The following is a 10,359-nucleotide window of genomic DNA, read 5'->3' as shown; positions in this document are numbered from 1 at the left end:
GTGTACATAGCATCAAGCACTAGGACTGGCATTTAGAAAGTGCTTGCTATTTATTGAATGAATGAATGAATGAATGATGAATGACATTAGACTTTCCTGCTACTTAGGTCTACTATTTTTCTACTTGAGGACAGGAGAATGAGCAGCCTTCTCCTATATTGCAGTCCCGTTTTTATAATAACTCTTTAAAGGTTGGAGGTAACCCAAGACCTCTATTAAGAGCCCACAGAAAAGGGAAGTAAGAAGAGGAATATGATGTGAGGCAAACTGTGGAGTCTCTTTGCCCTAGGGTGGGTGGTGGTCATACATGCTGAGAGTGGAGGATCAATAAGGTGGTCCTCAGCTGGAAAGAAACAGCAAAAAGAAAATAGAAGTCCATGGCCTGTTGCCTTGCTGAGAGAAATTAGTTATTTTGGTTTCTAGATTTTACTATCCTTTCCTCCCCTAACTGCCATTGGAATCCTAAAATGCCATAATGAAAATTCATTTTTATCTCTCCTTCTTTCCCAGGAGGGACAGCCCCATGATTCTCTCCTCTACCCGCCATCTCCCACCATTCCCCTCCACACACATAAGCGTATATTTTCTAATATTTATATTTGGTGGTTAGGGAGACATTCATGCCAGATTATTTGTAGTTGAGAAACTATATAACTCCTTGGACTTCTTATTTGGATGTAGAAGCTTTCATCCCTGTTGCCCAGAGAGGTGAGCTTATGAGAGGTATTTTTTGCTTCATAGAAACATGTTTTCAGGCTTCCCTTTGAGGATCTATTTCTCTCTAGCTCTGAGTATTTCAGACATTGCTGGCAGTCCTTCCCGAGGTATCTGGGGCTTGGGACTGGATTCGTCTATTTAATTCTGCCCTTGTGAGTGCTTGATCCACATGGTTTCTGTCCCCTTTCTACGAGTCTACCTATCTGTGTCTTTGCAGTCCTTAATTTCACCAAGTTCCAGAAAAAAGCACTGTCTATCTTCATGTCAGCTCTTGATTATCCACAGTACTGGTGGGAAATACCTAAAGTAGTGAATGACACTAAAACGACTTTTGTTTGATTTTCAAGTGATGGAGTCCTGCTTGGAGATAATCTAGACTATGAGCAGCTTCAGTTAAGGCAATCGGTCATTGTCTTATGAAATGAATATGAAAATCGGTATACAACACGTGAAATTCTCAGTTTCTCTAGGGCTTCCATCACACCCAGAGTAACAGGCAAAATCCTCACAATGATTCTCAGACCCTCTGTGAAAGACCGGGTTCCTTCACCCCCTGACTTCACCCCCTACTGCTTTCCCATCCTGTCCCCAGGACTCCTTGTTATTTCTCAAAGCCAGCCAAGTGCCACTTCACTCCCATTAGGATGGCAGCTGTTAAGAAAAGAGACGATAATGAGTGCTGGTGAGGAAGTGAAGAAAGTGGGATGCTTGTGCATTGCTGGTGGGAATGTAAAATGGGCAGCCACTGTTGAAAAACAGTAACTTCACTTATCAAAAACTTACATATATAATTACCATGTGATCCGCAATCCCACTTCTGGGTACATATCCCACGGAATTGAAAACAGAGCCTCAAAAAGATATTTGTATACCATATTCATAACAGCATCATTCATAACAGTCAATAGTTAAAATAACCAGCATGCCCATCAGTGGATAAACAGATAACCTGGATGTGAGATATACACACCATAGAATATTATTCTGCCTTAAAGAGGAAGGATATTTTGATATCTGCTACAACATGGATGAACCTTGAAGATATTATGTGCAGTGAAATAAACCTGTCACAAAAAGATGATATTGTACGGTTCTACTTACATGAGTACCTTGATTAGTTAAATTCATAGGGACTCAAAATAGAATGATGGTTGAAAGGGGCTGTGGAGAGGGAAGAATGGGGAGCTACTGCTCAATAGTACAGAGTTTCAGCTGCAGAAGATGAACAAGTTCTGGAGATGACTGGTGGTGAAAGTTGTGCAACAATGTGAAGGGGAGTCTGTCTTGGACCACCCATTTTAAATTCACAACACCCACTGTGAACACATCCTACAATTTGCTTGCTTTCCTTTTCTCTGTAGCACTGATTACCAATCTAATAACACAATATATAAACCTGTTACTAATGTGGTTTTTTGGCTCCCTACTGCAAAAATATAAGCAACATGAGTAAAGGCGATTTTGTTTTTCCTTACTTTATCCATAGTACTAAATAAATAGGGAGAAGTTTATTTGTTGAATTAATAAATGACAGACCATGTTTGGACACACTCTTCTAGAGAATGCACAAACAAAAAGAGAAAATGGGAAAATTACATATTTCATTTGATTTTGTAAACTCTTTTTTTCCCTTGAGTATGACACTCAGGCCCAGTTTCCATGGTGGCTTTCATACTGTGTACCATTTCCTATGTTTTCCTGAACTGTTTCCATGACTGAAGTGCTGGTTACACATGCACCACACTTAAGATTATTTCAAACTCTTGCCCTGAATGCAAAACCTCTATTCTTGTATTCCTGATTGTCCCATACCAGAATCAGGCTGCTTGAGTTAGGACTTCAGAAACTCTGGGAAATTCTAGCTATCCAAAAGACTTCATCCTTCTTTGTTTTGGAGCCACTGGTTTGGATGGCTCTGGAGCTTCTTGTCTTGAAATTTTAAGGAGGACAAGAGTATTTATACACTTTGGGAGTAAAAAAGAGTTGTGCTTGGATATAGAGGATTAATGTAATCTTAATGTAATCTTTGGAGATGTGCATTTATAGACCATGTCTCTGGAACTTTGAGAACTTGAAAACACTTACTTAATGGCATCATTAGCCTTCCTCTCAAGTCTTCATCAAATTTCTTTCAAAGCAATTGATACCACACTATCTTTGAAGCTATTCAGTAGAGGCCCCAGGCCAAGATCCTGATTGGCTGGAGTATTAACTCCCTACCATAGAAACCAGTGGCAGTTACTGCCTTGGAAAAATGTTTTGAAAAGGAAAGATCCAGAGTGAGCTCAGCACCATTCTTAGAGACAGAGGAGGGAACATAATGATCTTCAAGACTAAGGAGAGTGGGTGGGGCTGGCTGGGAAAGCAAGACAGCCTGCTCTTCAGGGAATGGATTATTGGACTTGACAGGAGTTCTTCCAGGAAACATGGGATGGAACTTTGATTTTCCAGTTGGAGAGAGCTCAGAGACTGAGAGAAACACAAGGAGGAGGTAAGAGGTTCGGGGGAACCAGGGTCATTATGGAATCCATACTAACTGCTTCATGTTCCCTGGCCCCTGTCTGTGTTTCTTTAAGCCCCTCCCTTGAGCAAGTACCTGTTTTGCTAGAGACTATTTCCTATGAAACTGAGATTCACAGAACCAGGTCCCTTATTAAGAAATGTCCTCATTACACTCCTGAAATACATGATGGTTCATGTTCTAGTTTCCTGTTTACACCTTTCTTTGGCCTTTCCTCTCTTTCCAAAAACAAAACAAAACAAAACAAAACAAAACAACAACACTTCTTCAAGGAATCTCAAGTTATAGTAGTTATTTAATACATCTATACATTCATTTTCTCTGTTCTAAATGCCTCTTTTGTTTGCTTGTTACAATTATGAGCAGATCCTTGTCCTGTGTAGGGAGGGTTGGAGATGGGAGTGTGGAATCCAGAAGGAGGAGGTATATAGATCCTGGCCCTGCCCTCTGGAAGCTCTTAGACTATAAAGGAATGTATGGAATGTATGGAACACGCTCAGGTCACCAGTTGATTGATAGGGAAAATTAGCTTCAGCTGGCCATCAGGATGGGCAGTAACCGCTAATGGAAAGGGGAGGAAGGCTGGAGATGGGATCAGTCAGGGTGGCTTAGGTAAGGTTTCCTAGATGCAGGAAAGGTTGTAGAATAGGACTAAGAGAGGCTGCAGGGTCAAGACTGGGCAGAAAGGAGTGAGTAGGGCATCCCTAGCAGGGCAGGGCACTTACCAGGGCCACTGGCTCATCCCAGGAAGGGCAAGTCAGGATGTGAGGAGCTGAGTCAGGAAGGAAGTGATGTACCTGAAGGTAGTGGGGAGAATTAGGGTGGGGCTCTGGCAGCTGGGTCAGAGAGCCTGGACTGAATATAAACCATTGGAATAACTGTAGATTATTGCATGAGAATGGGGATATCTGAACATGGCATTTGAAGATAATGTTTCTCTGTGTTAGAAACTGGATTGGTTTTAGGCTCTCTCAGGCTTTCCTACATGGGTATCCTTTCCCTTTGTATAGTTGGTTGTTCATTTGTTTGTTCTGCCTGTACCTGTTGGAGTCATAAAAAAATGATTATTTAATTCCCAGATGTTTTGTCCTTTGGGTTGCTTCTCTGGAATCTTGATACTTTGTCTGTAGGCCCACTTTCCCTCGTCTTCAGAAAAAGTGGAAGGAGCGCAAAGACAGCGCAGTTGAAGGAAATATAAACTATCAAATATTACCTCCCTCTTACCCTGCCATGCAGATGGTCCTCCTCTAGGATTCCTGCTCAGTGTCCATGGATGCACTTCAGAAGAGTGTATGACATTATTTCTTTTTGAAGTGACCCAACTCAGAGAGGTCTGTGATTCCCAAATCTTGAAAACCACTGTTGTGTCTTTGTTGAGTGGTAGGTGGCTGCAGATGGTTCCCAGAGAGGAAAAGATGGCAGAAGCATCCTTAGTGCCAACTACAAAAGCCTCCAAAGACAGCCAAAGGGGCTGGAAGAGGGAGGAATTGGGTTCAGCAGGAACTAGTAGTGAGGGTGCCCCATCTTTCCTGTTCTTCACCCTCTTTCTAGCATGTATTCCTTCTTTGTATTCTCCATATCCTGGCAATTACAGGATTCCATTTCCATTTTCAATTTCAATCAACTGAATGTCTGTCATTTACCAGGTTCTGTACCAGATGCTCTAACAACATTGTCTCCTGCAATCTTGTGTTGAACCTGCAGTGCACAGAATGGAGTCAGTACCACCCTCAGTCATGGCATGTTTGCACCATCGCTTCCTGTCAGGCCCCTTTTCTTTCTTTTTCTTAATTTTTATTTTATTTTTTTATTATACCCAGTTAGCCCCTTTTCAAGGCGTTTTATTATCCTGTTTCATCCTTATCTCTATTTGCATTTCCCCTCCTCACTGGAGGCCCTTTTTTCAGTTATTTAACAAATGCTGTTCCAGTCCACATTTTATGTTTGTTTCAGATACATTCACCCATTCAACCACTACAGTGTCCAATTGTGTATGTATTCTGAATTCCACTAAGATTGTGCTTCAGATGGTGCCTCAGTGACACTGCCACCAGCAACGTGTATTAGTTTGTATCTTCTTATGGAATTCTCATGTTGATCCAATGAGGGAGATGCTGGGCATGGAGCCCACTGAAAAAAAATTAAAAAACAAAAACAAAAACAGAATGTTTGGAGGTATTTGATACTTTTTCTGGAGGGGAAGCAGGATTAACTTTTCTATGGTATCTTTTGGTGTCAGTTTCTATGATACTTGGACTGCAACAACTTACATGCAGCCTCTGATTCTCAGTTGATTGGTTGAACACCATTGTTCAGTAAATATTTATTATTTCCATAGGCATTCTGGAAGGATAGCACGTACCAGAAGAATCTTGGAACACTGAAAAAAGAAAATAAAATAATATAAAGATAAAAAATAACCAATTAAATTTAAAAAAAGAAGAAAGAAGAAGAAATATGAAGCAGCAGCTCTGAAGCCTGAGCAAATGACCCAGGCAGTCCCCACCCAACTTGGCTTAACTCAGCCTCACTTAACAAGATCCAGCACCCTTGACTCCCTGGGCTTGCTACAACTCTCTGATCCTTAGAATCTTCTTCAATTCCAGCTAGAATGCTGCGTCAGGTGCTAAGCAGGTTTGGTCAAAAGCTGGTAAGCAGACGTCCGCTGGAGAAAGAAGTGGATGAGTATAAATCTGACATAAAACTGAACACTCTGGATTTAGTGGTCCTGGGTGTGGGCCGCACAGTGGGTGTCGGTGTGTACTTCCTGGCTAATGAGGTGGCCGGTAATCAAGCAGGACCATCCATTGTGATCTGCTTTTTGGTGGCAGGTCTAACATCATTGTTGGCTGGGCTGTGCTATGCGGAGTTTAGTGCCCGGGTCCCCCATTCTGGCTCGGCATATCTCTACAGCTACGTCACTGTGGGTGAACTCTGGGCTTTCATCACTGGCTGGAATCTCATCCTCTCCTTTGCTATTGATGCATTTGTTATGATTCAGGCCTGGATCTTAAGTTTTGACATCTTCATTGGGAACCGGATCTCTGAGACCCAGCAAGAGACCATCTCACAGTATGTTCCCCAAGTCATTGCAGACAATCTAGGCTACTTTTTTGTCATCTTTATTTTTTTCAGCATGGAACTGCAGTATATGAGTTGGCGTGGGTTATTCAGAGTCTTGGAAGTGTTAACATTGGTGAAGCTTTTGGTTCTCAGCTTTTTCATCATATCTGGCTTCATTAAGGGGGACCTGCACAACTGGAAGCTCACAGAAGAGGATTACATACAGGCCGGACTCAATGATACTGCTCGCCTGGGCCCTCTGGGCTCTGGAGGATTCATGCCTTTTGGCTTCCAAGGGATTCTCCGTGGATCAGCTACCTGTTTTTATGCATTAATAGGTTTCAGCGTTATTGTTACCAGAGTCAAAGAATCCCACAATCCCCAGCGTTCCATCCCCAAGGGCATTGTGATTTCACTGCTCATCTGCTTTTTTGTGTATTTTGGTGTCTCTGCAGCACTTACACTCATGGTTCCTTACTACCAGCTTCAACCTGGGAGCACCTTGTCTGAGGCATTTCTCCATGTTGGCTGGGTCCCTGCCTACTATGTTGTCACTTTTGCAATTTTCTCTAATATTTTTGTCAACACCGTCTGGGGCTTTACGTTACCCATACGTTGGGTGATACGCATGATGGCAGGGGATGGTCTCCTGTTCCCAGGTCTTGCCAGGTTCACTTTTAGTACAATTGGCTGTATATTGTCCATTCTGATCCTTGGCATTATCATAGCAGTCATGGTATTCTTCTATGGACTCACTGATCTTCTGGACCTGAGGTCAATTGGGACCCTGATATCTTATTCCTTGGTAGCTTTTTGTGTTCTCATCATCAGGTATCAGCCTGAAAGGAGGAAGGAGGAAAATGAAAAAGAGCTGCAGGAGGAGGATGAGGGAAATGAAGCACACGTGCAGGAAGAGAATGGGGGAAATGAAGTGCAGTTGCAGGAGGAGAATGGGGGAAATCAAAGAGAGGCACAGGAGGAGACTGCACCTGCAGTAGGGAAGCTGACTCTACAGGGACTATTTTTTCCAGGCAGCCCCACCCCCACTCCGCTCTCTGGCCGGGTTGTCTATGTTTGCTCCTCATTGCTGGTTCTGCTGCTGACTGTCCTCTGCCTGGTTCTGGCCCACTGGCCAGGTCTGCTTTCTGGAGATGCAGGGCCGATCACAGTGGTTGTGCTGCTCCTGGTGGTCATCACTGGGATCACTGGGGTCATCTGGAGACAACCACAGAGCTCCTCTCCCCTTCCCTTTAAGGTCCCTGCTCTGCCTCTCCTCCCACTCCTGAGCATCTTTGTGAATGTTTGCCTTATGATGCAGATGTCAGCTGGCACCTGGCTGAGATTTGGTGTCTGGATGCTGATTGGGTTTGCTATCTACTTCTGCTCTGGGATCCAGCAAAGCCTGGTAGCTTAACCCTACTTATGGATCCAACTCTAGACCTTGAACTCAGCAGTACCAGTACGTATTTGGCTTGACATCATCACATGTGAATGCTGTCTAATCCCCTACACAATAATGGGGAGTACTCCTGAGCACATGGAAATATGGGCTCCTATGAGATATTGGTGTGGGAACACTAATGGAGCTTCATATTTATGGTACACTGAAGGATGTGTCTTTGTTCCTCCGTCCCCCCCCCCCTTTTTTTTACTTTCTACTCTTCACTTGTGTCTGTAGCTGCTTACTGACTTTTACAGAATTCATATTAGAAGACCTTGATAAAATGTTTTTCTTTTGGGGCACCTGGGTGACTCAGTGGTTTAAGTTTCTGCCTCTGGCTCGGGTCATGGTCTCAGGGTCCTGGGATCGAGCCCCACGTTGGGCTCTCTGCTCAGCAGGGAGCCTGCTTCCCCCTTTCTGTCTGCCTGTCTCTCTGCCTACTTGTGATCTCTCTCTCTCTCTCAAATAAATAAATAAAATCTTAAAAACAATGTTTTTCTCTTCTTTAGTTAAACATTCACTAATGAAGGAGATGACTTGTTGCAGAGTCAGTAGACCATGACTCTTGCTCTCAGGCTGGTGAGTTTGAGCCCCACATTGAATGTAGAGATTACTTAAGAAAATATCCAGTAGCAGAATTACTGGATCATATGGTAGTGCTGTTTTAAACTTTTTGAGGATCTTCCACACTGTTTTCCGTAAGGCCTGCACCAATTGACATTCCCACCAACAATGCATGAAGATTCCTTTTTCTCCATATCTTTGGCAACACTTGTTTTTCTTGTCTTTTTTATTTTAGCCTTCATGACAGGTATGAAGTGACATCTGATTGCATTACTTAAAGGAGTTTAATATATTTAAATTTTTTATGTTCAGTTAGCCAACATATAGTAATCATTTTTATTTCCCTGATGATGAGTAACACTAAGCATCTTTTCATGTGCCTTTTGACCATCTGTATGTCTTCTTTGGAAGAATATCTATTCAAGTCCTCTGCCCATTTTTTAATCATTTTGTTTTTGTTTTTGTTTTTTTGGTATTGGCTTGTAGAATTTCTGTATGTATTTTGAGTGTTAACCCCTTATTGATATATTATTTGCAAATATCTTCTATTCTGTAGGTTGCCTTTTTTGTTATTGATGGTTTCCTTTTGTACAAAAGTGGTTTTTTTTTCATGAATTTGAAAAGATATATGTACCTCTATGTTTATTGCAGCATTATTTACAATAGGCAGGATATGGAAGGAACAGAAGTGGGCATCAGTAGAAGAATGGATAAAGAGGATGTGGTCTATTAGTACATCCAATGGACTATTACTCAGCCATAAAGAAGAATGGAATCTTACCATTTGTAACAACTGGATGAACTAGATGGGTATAATTCTAATTTAAATATGTCAGTCTGAGAAAAACAAATGCCATGTTTTCTGTCTTATGGAGAATTAAAGAAACAAAAAAAATCAAAATGGAAAAAGAAAAAAGAAAGACAAATGTAATACCAAAATAAATAAATAAATAAATAAATAAATAAACAAAAAACACAACACCGTAGACCACCTAAATAAAGAGAACAAACTTGTTGTTGCCAAAGGGAGATGGGTAGGGGAATGGGTGATTTAAATAAAGGGAATTAAGAGTACATTAATCTTTATGAGCCCGGAAAAATGTGTGAAATTGATGAGTCATTGTATTGTGCACCTGCGAGTAATACATCAACACTGCGTGTTCATTATATTTACATAAAAAAAAGAAGCTAGAAAAAAATAAAAAACAAATGATATATGTCTTTTGCTTTTAAGGAGCTTATATTCTAATACAAGAGGTAAAGCATTGCTGTAACACAGAGTAGAACGTGTTGTCATAAGTAATATAAAAGTAAAATGTCTTGGCAATTCAGAGTGGAGGATGATCATTTGTGGCTGGTACAGAGGTGATGGTTGATGGTGAAATCAGAGGAGACCTTGTAGAGGATGGCTTTTGAGCTGGCTCACTTCCGGTACGGGATTTGCCACATCTGGGCAGCAGGGAGAGACTGCAGGCAGAGAGAGCACCAGGAGAAGCACAGGAAAATGAAGCTGTGTTCAGAGCACACTGAGCAGGCTGTGTAGCTTGAGCCTTGGCTCTGTGAGGGGACAAGAGAGCATGCACAGGTGACTGGAGCCAGAGCTCTCCCCTGGACACAAAGCATTTTGACTTTGAGCCCACTGTCCATGCTGAAAATTTCTGGGTTGATACTTCTCTTAGCAACATCCGCATTCTTGCACTTTAAAGTTTCTCTACTGTTGTCTGCTTTGGTCCACCTGCTCAGAACGTCCACAGCTGAGAGCCACATGTCCTGAGTTCTGGTCTTATTTCCACCACAATTAGCAATGTGACCTTGAGTAAGACACTCAGTTCCTTCCATGCTCTGCTTAGTTATGTGTAGCAGGAGAGGTCACAACTGATCCCTTTCTCAAGTTACATTTCCTTAAAAATTTCTAGGATTTCCTCTGGTTGTTCTGCTCTGTTATTCTCTCAACTAGGTCTCCTTACTGCAAATGATCTGAACCTGTATCCTGCCTACTTTTCACTACCACCCATTGTTGAAGCTGTAGAGATCCAATAAATAATACCCCATT

The 10,359-nt window shown here is 42.0% G+C and overlaps 1 pseudogene; it reads left to right on the top strand.

Annotated features, from left to right (window-relative positions):
- Positions 1 to 5,849: 5,849 nt before the first annotated feature.
- Positions 5,850 to 7,715, top strand: LOC111161339 (annotated as a pseudogene).
- Positions 7,716 to 10,359: the final 2,644 nt, after the last annotated feature.

Source organism: Enhydra lutris, unplaced genomic scaffold (assembly GCF_002288905.1).
Source record: "Enhydra lutris kenyoni isolate GAN:26980312 unplaced genomic scaffold, ASM228890v2 scaffoldscaffold84, whole genome shotgun sequence".
NCBI lineage: Eukaryota > Metazoa > Chordata > Mammalia > Carnivora > Mustelidae > Enhydra > Enhydra lutris.
The sequence above is the reverse complement of the archived record's forward strand: the minus strand, read 5'-3'. Positions and strand labels throughout refer to the sequence as shown.